Genomic DNA, 11,434 nt, shown 5'->3' with positions numbered 1-11,434 from the left:
GAGCCCCCTTCTCTGTCACAGTCAGGCAAGGGCCTCTCCTCATAGCTGACAGGGGCTAGACATCAAGAGAGGGCAGTTCCACTGTTGGCCCCTCAGCCACATCCTCCCCTGCCTGGCATCACAGCTGTCCCTCCCAGGCAGGGACAGTCCCTCACCCACCCTCTCAGGTACCCAAGACCCTCTCCACCTACACCCTGCTGTGGCCTCTTTGCCTTAATCACAGGGGGTCCTGTCCCATCTGAAAACCAAGTCAAAACCCTCCCCACCCCACCCCCCACGTGTGTTTGTGACCATTCCTCGCTCGCATTGCAGAAACTGTCACTCGGTGCCCCACACCCTGGCAATCATGTCCTCTTTGACAATTTCCTCTCCAGCCCACAGAAACCTGCTCTCAAAACTCCACCAGAGCCAAAGCCCAAAAGATACTTGAAATGCTTTGTCCTCAAATAAGTTTCCTGCCTTTGACTGTGGTCCCCCCACCCTCTGACTTATACTACTTCTCATGGTTTCTTCCCCCCTCACTCAAATGTTGGTGTTCTCTGGGATTTTAAAAAGAAAAAGAACTTCTTTCCCAGGCGAGTTCATTCAATGCCACAGCTTCCACCAATCTACCAATCCACCTGAGCTGGCAAGTCCTGAAGCCAGGAGCACCTCTGGACCAGTCCCCTGAGATCCCAGCCCATGGAGCAGCAGGAACCTCACTCACTGCTGGTGGGAATGCAGACGGTGCAGCCACTTTGAAAGACAGCTGGGCCGTTTCTTATCAGACTAAACACACTCTCACTTGACAATCCAGCAATCACACAACTTGGTATTTACCCAAAGGAGTTTCAAACTATGTCCACACAAAAACCTGCACACAGATGTCTATAGCAGCTGTATCCATAATGCCCAGAAGTTGGAAGCCACCAAGATGTCCTTCAGTAGGTGATGGATAAACAAACTGTGGTCCATCCAGACAATAGAATATTATTCAGCTAAAAAGAAACGAGCTGTCATGTCATGGAAAGACAGAGAAACCTTAAATAAATGTGACTAAGTGACAGAAGCCATCTGAAAAAGCTACATACTATGTGATTCCAACTCTGTGACAGCCTGGAAAAGACAAAACTTTGGAGATATTAAAGAGATCAGGGGTTGCCAGGGGTTGGGTGATGGAAAGGGAGGAGCAGGCAGAGCCCAGAGGGTTTAGGGCAGTGAAACGACTCTGTGTGGTACTAGAATGATGGACACATGTCATCATCCATTTATCCAAACCCACAGGATGCACAACACAGAGCGACCGTGATGTACACTGTGGGCTCTGGTGATGATGATGTGTCCCTGTAGGTTCATCAGTTGTGACAAATGTCCCATCTGGTGGGAGGGTTGATAAGGGGAGAGGCTGTGCATGGGGGAGGGGGGGCAGGAGGCATATGGAAAATCTCTGTACCTTCCCTAAATTTTGCTGTATGCCTAAAACTGCTATAAAAAATAAAGTCTTGCCCAGCTGGGCATGGCTCAGCCATTGAACATTGACCTAGGACTCAGGAGATGGAGGTTGGATTCCTGGTCAGGGCACAGGCCTGGGTTGCAGGCTTGATCCCCAGCAGGGGGCGTGCAGGAGGCAGCCGATCAATGACTCTCATCATTGATGTTTCTCTCTCCCTCTCCTTTCCTCTCTCTGAAATCAATAAATAAAGATTTTTTTTTAATAAAAATAAAAATAAATCAAAAATAAAGTCTTGATGTAAAAACAATTTAAGTGATAGAGGAAGCTGTAGATTTAAGAAGATTTGAGACATATTAATTAACTGGAGAGTATTCTGTTGAGCAAAATAAGCCAGTCAGAGAAAGACAAGGACCACATGATCCCACTCAAATGTGGAATCTAATAAACAAAATAAACTGATGAACAAAATAGATCCAAAGACATAGACGCATGGAACAGACTGAAGGATCCCAGCGGGAAGGCGGGTGGTGAGAGATTAATCAAAGAACTTATTTGCTTATATGCATAACCCATGACACAGACACTGGTCTGGGGAAGGCCTGGGGGTGGGGTTGTGGGGTGGAAGGATCAATGGGGGAATAGGGGGACATCTGTAATACTTTCAACAATAAAGATAAATTTTAAAAAAGAAGACGCAAGTTTTGACATAAAAAAAAAGGGGGGTAAGAAGGGCTGGTGTGGCCAATCTAGGAGAAAGCTCGGGGCAGACGCAGACCGGGAAAGCGCCTTGGCCGGGGGAAGCTGCTTCCTGCGGGTGAATGAAACCCAGGTGCCCGGCTCCCACCAGGAAAGGGGGACCGTCCTGAGGAAACGGCTCCGCTAGAGAGACTGACCCGGGCTTGCTCGCAGCTGGGAGGCCCTGGCTCACTGCTGCCCGAGGCCACTCATCAGGGGCTCTGAGCCATTGCAATCAGGGGGCCTGGGCACAGAGCCGCCTTTTGCAGGATGCAGCCAGAACTGCCCAGGGGCGGGGGCGGGGGGGGGGAGACAAATAGAGCTGCAGGGGCGCCAACTCCAGGCCTCCAGCCTGCGAGCCGGACCCAGCTGCGGCCGGACGGGGAACAGTGTGTCCACTGACTCGCAGGCTACAGCGTAAAGGACACGAGGGCTTACTCAGGAGAACTTCACCTGAGGATTGCGACAGCGCCCTGCAGATCCGTCTGTGTATTGCGCAACCCTCTAGCCTATAAATACAGAGGCGCTGGCCCGGGGAGCCTGTCGGCGCGGCCTCCAAGCAGCCCTCCCGCCACCCAGCCGCCCAGCCTGGCCGCCGGCATGAGGCTCTTCCACATTCTGCTGCTGCTGCTTTGCCTGCTCTTCTCCCAGATGGCGTCAGGTGAGCATGGGGACCTGCCAGGACACCCCAGCCCTGGGCTGGAACCAGGGCTCACTGAGCTGGGAGGACAGCTGCCTCTTGTGTCCTGAGGTGCAGCGGCTGGATAGCACCCCCGAGGCTGAGGGGCTGAATGGCCGGCCTGCTGACCCTGGGGGCCTGGGAGCGAGCCTGTGGGAAGCATACCCAGGCTGATTGTCCCAGGGCCCTGGGGCCGCCCAGCCGCAGGACTGGCGGGCACTTGCCTTGCCCCCTGTCCAACCCCTAGGGCTCCATGCCCTCTGCCTGTGGCGGGGATGTGGGGCAGACCCAGGCAGCTGCCAGCGCTTCCCAGCCCCCTCAGGTCCTAGGCATCTGGAAAGGACCCTCTACCGGGATTACCAGCTACACCTGCAAGACAGCCCCTCACACAGGAAAGCCAGCTTTCTCTCCAGCTGCTGGAGTGCAGGCCGCCAGTCCCAGCTCTCCCGGGGTCACTGGGTGGGGCCTCCCAGGTGCCCTGGTGCAGGCAGGTGCCACCCACCCCTCCCACAAGGCCAGCTCACCAGTGCCTTTGACTCACCTGTGTGCAGGCAGTCAGGACTCACAGGCGGCCTGAGACCTCCCCTGAGGAACCCATTCATGTTCTCCCTGCTGGGAAATCTCCCCAGCAGATGCCGGCTCCTCTGGGTCAAGGCAGCCAAGTACCTGGTATAAGAGAAGGTGGGACCTTCAGGAGGAACCAGGAACATGTTTGATCCCAGCCCGCCTCTCACTCACACCGGGGGGCCTTGGGCTAGTCACACGTCTGGTGTTAGTGCCCTTCTCTGTAAAGCGAGTGGGCAGGTGGCTCTAATGTACCCATGCTATGAAATGCTCCCAAAGATCCGATTCTGCTCTTCTCCAGGCCACTATTGTATCAGACAGCTATGACTAATTTACTCCAGCTGTGCCTCACTTCACCCATCTGAAACCCGGGTACGAAAGGATTCTAATGCAGTATTTAATGTTTCCAGTTGGAACCCATCAGAGAAGTGGAGAAATCAGTTTAGAGAGTGGCAGCTATGTTTTTTCGCAAGATTATTTCTCTCCTGTTCTGCCAGTGCACGGCCTGTGTAAGTGTACGTGCTGTGTTCTTATACTCGGATTTTGTTTGCGCGCACATGTGTGTGTACTGGGCGGCCGTGCAAAATCTCTCACAGAATTTCAGTGCAGCCTTGAAAAGTGTGAATGCCACTCTGTTAACATGAAGAGTTATTTTCAGTCTGTTACTTCTAGGTGTGATTCTGAGCATCCCATGCAAAGCATAGAAAATGCAGTGCTTCCAAGGACACGCAGGGACAGATAAGCTTATTAATCATCCTTTCAAAAACACTGGCTGAGCCCTGGCCAGGTGGCTCAGTGGGTTGGAGCACTGTCCGGTACACCAATGGGTTGTGGGTTCAACTCCCGGTCAGGGCCCATACCTAGGTTGTGGGTTTGATTCCAGGTCGGGGCACGTATGGGAGGCAAAGGATCGATGTTTCTCTCTCATCAATGTTTCTTTCTTTCTTTCCCCCCTCCCCCTTCCTCTCTCCGCAAATCAATAAAAACATATCCTTGAGTAAGAATTAAAACAATTTTTTAAACAAGCACAAGCTGACATTGTGGAGCACTTAGTAAACACAGGATTAGCTCAGATACTCCCCAGTGGGCTCTGTCCTTTCCCGGCACAAGCGTCCTGTCTACGCAAACCTGCCGGTCCCTGGGTCCTCAGCGTGGGGCCTGGGACGCCTCAGGAAGGCAGGTTCCTTGGGGGTAGCAGCTGTTCTCCAAGGGGAAGCGCTGTGCCCACGCCACCTCCTGGCTGCGGCTGGGGGCCCTGGTCACCTCGGAGGCCATACAGGCAGGACATCGCCTACATAGCTCTCACTGTGTGAGGTTCACGGCGTGGAAGTGGCCACAGGAAAGGCCGTATGTAACCCAAATATCTTCCGCCAGGGTTTAACATGCCTGAACGTGGTTTGTTGGGGAGGATTCGGGGGGCAACTACCTCCCCCCGAGTGTCTGCTGCCTTGAATTGTGCAGGTTTCCCAGCCCGCATCTCCTGGCCGAGCCGCAGGACACCCACAGTCTCTGCTTTACTCTCCGGGCCCTGGGGTTGGGGTGTTTTCCGTGGCCGTTGTTGCCGTGGTCACCGCTGTGCGGTTGTTATGGTGGCTGCTCCCCTTATTTTCTCCGCTGCCCTCGGGCTGCATGGACGGCTGTGGGTGATCGATGTGATCACTGGATCCAAGCTCCGTGCAGGGAGGGAGCCTGCTGCTCCCGGGGCCGCTAGGTCCCCGCCTCACCCCGACTCCCCTGAGCCCTCCCGTGGATCCGTCCAGGCCCTTTCCCAGAAAGGCCCTTAGAGCCTGTTTAGTGAACCCGTTCCCACGGGAAGCGGCGCGCAGGAGCCCGCTGATGCTGGGGACCTGGCCTCTCCACCAGCCGTGCTCGTCTCCCTCTGAAAAGAAAATGAGTCGCCCTTTACTTCCACAAATGGTCTTTCTGTGAAGATAGGATGGTGTCAAAATGACCCAGTGACCCAGGTCCCCAAATCAGCTAGTCAAGGACCCAGCCGAGGTCTTTAGAAATTAAGATATAGTTTGAGGATGACCTGGCTCAGTAGTTAGAGCGTCACCCCTCAAACCAAATGGTCACGGGTTCAATTCCCAGTCAAGGGCATGTACCTGGATTGCAGGTTCGATCCCTAGCCTCGGTTGAGGCATGTGCGGGAGGCAGCCAATTGATGTCTCTCTCTCTCTCTCTCTCTCTCTCAATAGAAAAAAATATCCTCAGATGAGAATTTACAAAACAAAACAAAAAAATAGTCCGAGGTTGTCCACTCTCTGCTTCAGCAAATGTTTAGTTCACAGCTCCTGTGCACAACAGGGACTGCCCTGGGAAGGGAGAGCCAGGCAGCACAGCCCTGACCTCATGACTTCACATTCTATTAGCAGAGCCCGGTGAGAAACCTGATTATATAATTAATTACCTAATGACAATCCTATTGTGAAATGCCTGCCAGGGTGGGGTGCTGCGGGCACACGTGACTTCGGGAGGTGACCTGCCAGGAGGAGCCAGGAAAGCTTTCTTGAGGAAGTTGAGAAGCGAAGGAAAAGTGGGTGTCATTTTAAAAAAAAAATTGAATTCCTTCTCAACATTTAAAAATCAGGATTTGTCACAGAAAATTTAGATGTTTATCTTCTCTTACAAACACAAAAAATGTGGCAACGGTGAGCTACAGCTAAACAGTGGCTGCTGGTCCAGCCGGGCACGTTCCCCAGGTTGCCACAGGCCCCACCACTCCCTACCGCCTCTCCTCAGCCCACAGCACGAATGTATGTTACCTGCAGGCTGCTGTGAGTGACTGAATTACAGCCCCTTAATTAGATAAATGAGTGACAGCAAGTGGGTGGGGGGAGCAGGGACAATCCAGACAGAAAGGACATCGGGGTGAAAGCCCAGAGGCGATGGGAAATAAAAAAAAACAACGGCTCTCACTTTTAATTTAGGCCTCACAGCACCCCTAGGGAGAGGGAACAATCACTATCCCCCATTTTACGGATAAATAACTTAGCCAGAGTCACACGGCTGGTCACAGGCAGAGTGAGGACCCAGACCCAGGCCATCTGCCCCAGTGCGGGCCCAGAGCTGAGCCGAGCGGTTGGGGCCAGACCTGGGCCAGGTCCAGTGAGGCCTCAGGTGACATCTGGGTTCGGAGAAGCCCTGGAAGGTTTATAAACTGAGAGAGGGACAGAGCGAGAAATGGCTTAAGAGGCTGATTGTCTGCAGCATGGAGGCCGAGTAGAGCGAGCACAGGGTGGACCAGCGCAGTGCTCCCCAAAGACATCTCTCTCCAGCCGCACTTCTCCCCGAGAGTCAGCAGCTCGGCTGAGAAGAATTAGCCAAACCCACGAGACAGGCGTCCGTCACTCCCTGGTATTCCTCTTCCCTTCCCCTCAGGACACCACGGGCACCCCCGGGAGGCTGGGCCTCGGCACCCTCACCTGGAGAACTAGGGCGTTTGGCAAAATGACTCCCAGCTCCAACGCTCTGTGACCCTCCATCTCCACCCACCCTGCCCACACCTGAGTGTCTCACTCTGTCATCCCCACCCCAACCTGCTGGCCCGAATTCCTGGCACCCATCACACCTCTAGCAATAGCCACCAGGAATGTGCCTGCCCTGGCCTCCGATCCCATCCGGAAGAGCACGCTTCCTGTGGCCTCGGGCGCGTGGCCCCTGCAGCCTCGGTGGCCGTGGCCCAGGCTGAGACAGGGACCTGACCGACCACAAGGGAGAAACAAGGGCGTCCTCGCACACACCGGGCACAGGATACCACCTGCGGCACTTCACAGCCAAGAAAAGCAGCTCTGTGAGCGGGGTCTCACCCAGGGTCCCCAGCATCCCCGCTGTGCGGGCACCATTCTCAGTGGTAGCCCTCGTCTTCAATTGTACCCCATTTCACAGCCTGTTTTTGTTGTTTTTTTGTGAATCCTCACCTGAGAATATTTTTTCCATAGCTTTTCAGAGAGAATGGAAGGGAAGGAAGGAGGGGGAGAGAGAGAGAGAGAGAGAGAAACATTGATGTGAGAGGGACACATCAATCGGCTGCCTCCTGCACGAGCCCCAAGCGGGGCCAGGGAACAAACCTGCAACCAAGGTATGCGCTCTTGACCGGGAATTGAACCCACCGCCCTGCCGTGCGAGGGCCGACACTCTAACCACGTAGCAACACCTGCCAGAGCCAGACTGTTAATTAACAGTGACCCTCAGGAGGTCGACTCTTCCAATGCCCGGCAGCAAACAACAAACCCTCGAATCCAGCCCTGACCCTGGATCCCGCCTTCTGGCCCCTCACCTCTCGCGGCCCTCCGCGTGCACCACCAGGCATGCACACACCTCTCAGGAATGATCTAGGCAGGAACTGAGAGGAAACTTCCCGTGAATTTAACCAGAACTGTCGCTGATCATCCAGGACCGGCGTGGGCCTCCTGGTGAACGGGGCTTCGTGGGTAACATACCTGCAGACGGGGGCCTGGGACCTTGGTCATGCACCCTTTGCTTCGCAGTTTTGCTGTTTTGCAGGCGAGGCCTGTATGCTTGATTTTGTCCCCAGGTAGCTTTAAAGGATCCCTGGTGATGAAACGTGGTCCTCTCGCCTCTGCTCCTGGCTGCAACAGGGCCCCTAAGTTGACCAGCAGCCTCTGTCTACCTCAGTGACCACATGGGAGGGAGCCCGCACTAGGTGGCAGCCCTTCCCCCTGCGTGACTGCCCAGCACCCACTTTGTCCTGACCAGGGAAAGGGCCTCAGCTGGCTTGCCAAGGCCCAGAGGGCTCCAATGAGCTGATCCCTTGCTTCCAACCAGCCTCAAGGCGCCTCCCACGGCCAAGTTCATGATCCCCACCGGAGTGGAGCCTGGCAGCAGGTGTTGCAAACACCTAGTTTGCATTCTTTGGCTCTCGTGTAGCTGCATCTGTGTGCACTCCTCCCACATTCCACCCCCGGGTCACGGCCACCCTGTCCAGGTCCTGACCTCCTTCGGGCCTGTGCTCTTGGTGCGGGTGGCTCCCTGGGAGGATACGGGGACGTGGCTCCTGGCAGTGGTTGAGTTTGGGCCTCAGTCTTCCCAAAACCCACATCATCTTGGCAGTTCCCTCCCGCCTCAGCCTGTCGTCTTTCAGAACAAGAACTTTATAGTTTAGTCCACGGCTCTCCATTTTCCCTCCTCACATGGTTCCACCCTTAGTGGCCACACTTCAGAGTCGAATGACAGGGACCAAGATTCATTGGGGCAGCCTGGCCACCACGCTCCCCTCTGGGCGTTCCTCCCCGCCTGTCTCATCCTCTGGGCGGCTCCTGTTCTCCCGGCTCTCTCCTGTCAAGACCAGGGATCACACCCCGTGTGCCCAGTGCGTCTTCTTGGTTGTCTTTTGAACCCGCTCTTGCTTGAACCACCACCATCCGACCTGTGCGGTCTGTTTGATCTCAGCGGCGCTGAAAGGGTCCCCTCCGCCTCTCCACAGGCTTCTTTTCTGATGGCGCCGCCGTGAGACCCAGCCTGTGCTTGCTGCACCACTCTGCCTGCCTCTCAATCTGCCCCCGACTGACCCATGGGCAGGAATTTCCCAGTTTCCTGCTACTCGCCCACAGCCATCCTTCATTCACCCAACACGCGTTATTACACTGGACCCGGAAAGCTGGCGTCGCAGCTGCCCCTGGGCAGGGCTGTTAAGGACCCAGCTGTGACTGGCCTCATGAACTTCTATTTGAAAGGGTCCCTCTTTCAGCCGCAAGCCAGTTTAGAAAGAGGCGCGCACCTGATCCCCAACAGGCCCGCCCCCCACGGCCCACCTCCTCACCCTCACTCCTACCCGTGAGCAAGCTCTCTTTTCCACATTCTGGCTTCCTGGCACCCCCGGGGCTCCAAACAGTGCACCGGGTCGCAGTTCTCAGGCCCGCTTGGCAAGACCAAGGCAAGAATAAGCTCCAAGTTCAGGGAAGTGACCTATCCTGCTCTTGGGAAAGGGCTGGAGTGGGGCCGCGGGTTGGCGGAGCTGCTCCTCCTGTGCCCAGAGAGTGGACAGAGTGGGGCTGGGCAGGACTCTGGCAGCTGCACATAGCGCGGGGGGCCCGCAGCACGGGAGGACCACGGCGCCAGACCATGCACAAGACCCTTTCAGACGCGGCTCTTATTTTTTTATTCATTTAATTGTAAAATATAGCATGTATCTAGGAAAGTACATAAAATAGAATAAGTAGCTTAATAACTTATTATAAAATGAGCACCCCTGTAAGCACAAGATGAGTCGAGAAATAGGATTTGGGCCCTGGCCAGTGCGGCTCAGTGGTTAGAGCATCAGCCCGTGCACCAAAGGATTGTGGGTTTGATTCCCGGTCACGAGCACACACCTGGGTTGCGGGTTCTATCCCTGGCCCGGGTAGGGGCAGTGTGGGAGGCAAGCAACCAATGTGTTTCTCTCACATCAGTGTTGCTCCCTCCCTCCCTCCCTCCCTCCCTCCCTCCCTCCCTCCCTCCCTCCCTCCCTTTCACTCTCTCTCTAAAAATAAAAAATCAATGGAAAAAATATCCACAAGTGAGAATTAACAACAACAACAACAACAAAGTAATAGAACTTGGCAGACACCTTGTAGGCCCTCCCCAAGCCTCCCGGTCACAACTTCCTCCCTCTCCCACAGGGAATCGTGGCTTGACTTTCATGTTACCACTCCTATATTAGTTGCACTTTTACCGCTATACGATTATCATGATGAAGCATATAGCTTGGTTTGTGTGTGCATTTCAAGTGGTGGGAGACCAAGACACTATTTTGACCCAGTGATTCTCTAGTTTTCTTTACTGTTAGTTCTCTGACTAAAACTTGAAAACCAGTGATTCCGAAGTCCTCAATTCCTTACTGCATGTCTGAGGAGTTTTTTTAAATCCCAGTCCATAGACTGCACCCTAGAGCGATCATATGAATATATTTAAGTGCATCCCAGCTGACTCTGACGTGTGTGCAGCGTGAAGAGCCACTGGTCTGCATCAGTTCCTCGGCCTTGGCTCATGTGGGGCCAGATGTTGTTATGAGGGCTGTTCTGTGCACTGTCGGGATCTAGCTGCATCTCTGCCTCTACCCACCAGATGCTGTGACAACTCCCACACACCCTCACAGTAGTGACACCAACAGTGTCCCCAAACATTGCCAAATGTGTAGTCGCTGGACACCCACAGTTCTAGGTGGGATGAAGTAGCTGCAACAGGGCTGTGGATTCAATATGAGAACAATTCCTATTAGTATGAAAACCATCTTTCCAACAAGCAGGTGCATGACATTAGAGTGTACTATTTCCAGGGTGGCGATGGCCTATTGTATTAGTCAGCTGGGGCTGCCATAGCAAAATGCCACAGCGTGGGTCCCTTAAACCACAAACACTTATTTTTTTATAGTCTTGGAAGCTCGGAGTCCAAGTCCAGGGCATGAGCGGGGAAGGTTTCTCCTGAAACCTCCCTCCTTGGCTTCCAGACGGCCACCTTCACTGTGCCCTCACAGGGCCTTTCCTCCATGCACACACATCCCTCCTGTCTCCTTGTGTGTCCAAATCGCCTCTTCTTATAGGAACACCAGTCATATTGGATGAGGGTTGGCTCATATGACCTTACTTAACCTTAATCACCTCCTTAGAGTCCCCCAATACAGCCACATTCTGAGGGACTGGCTGGTTAGGACTTCAACAGGTGAACTTTAGGGGGTGGGGGGCACAATTCAACCCATGACATCTATCAGTGCAAGACAATGGCTTGAGAGTCACTTACCAGGGATGCTGTGGGGCAGCTTTGTTCTCTACTGCATACAGGCGGTGACCAGTCTGGTGACCTTCTAATTAGGAGATTCTGTGCTTCTGGGAGAAAGGCAGAATGAATTCCAACTGGAGAAACCAGTGAAAGCAGTCCAACCTACAGATGATGGGTTGTAGAACTGTATACCTGAATTCTCTATAATTTTATTAACCAATATTATCCAATAAATTCAATTGAAAAGTATAAAAGAATGAATGAATAAATGAATTAATTAATTAATATTTTATCTTTTGTTCTTATTA

General features: G+C 53.7%; 1 protein-coding gene across 2 annotated transcripts in view; it reads right to left on the bottom strand.

Moving 5' to 3' along the window:
• Nucleotides 1–9,883: 9,883 nt before the first annotated feature.
• The window catches only part of AGPAT5 (1-acylglycerol-3-phosphate O-acyltransferase 5), a 77,584-nt gene continuing 76,033 nt past the window's right edge, over nucleotides 9,884–11,434 (bottom strand). The window contains exons 8-9 of one of the 2 annotated variants that reach the window (XR_013998342.1): nucleotides 11,148–11,288; nucleotides 9,884–10,596 (exon numbers count right to left, since the gene is read on the bottom strand). The gene's annotated coding sequence lies outside the window, so the exon portion shown is untranslated. The remainder of the gene's footprint in view (nucleotides 10,597–11,147; nucleotides 11,289–11,434) is intronic. The other variant, XR_013998343.1, reaches the window with a different exon arrangement.

Source organism: Miniopterus schreibersii (genome assembly GCF_964146895.1).
Source record: "Miniopterus schreibersii genome assembly, chromosome: 2".
NCBI classification, from domain to species: domain Eukaryota; kingdom Metazoa; phylum Chordata; class Mammalia; order Chiroptera; family Miniopteridae; genus Miniopterus; species Miniopterus schreibersii.
This window is presented reverse-complemented; position numbering and strand designations above follow the sequence as displayed.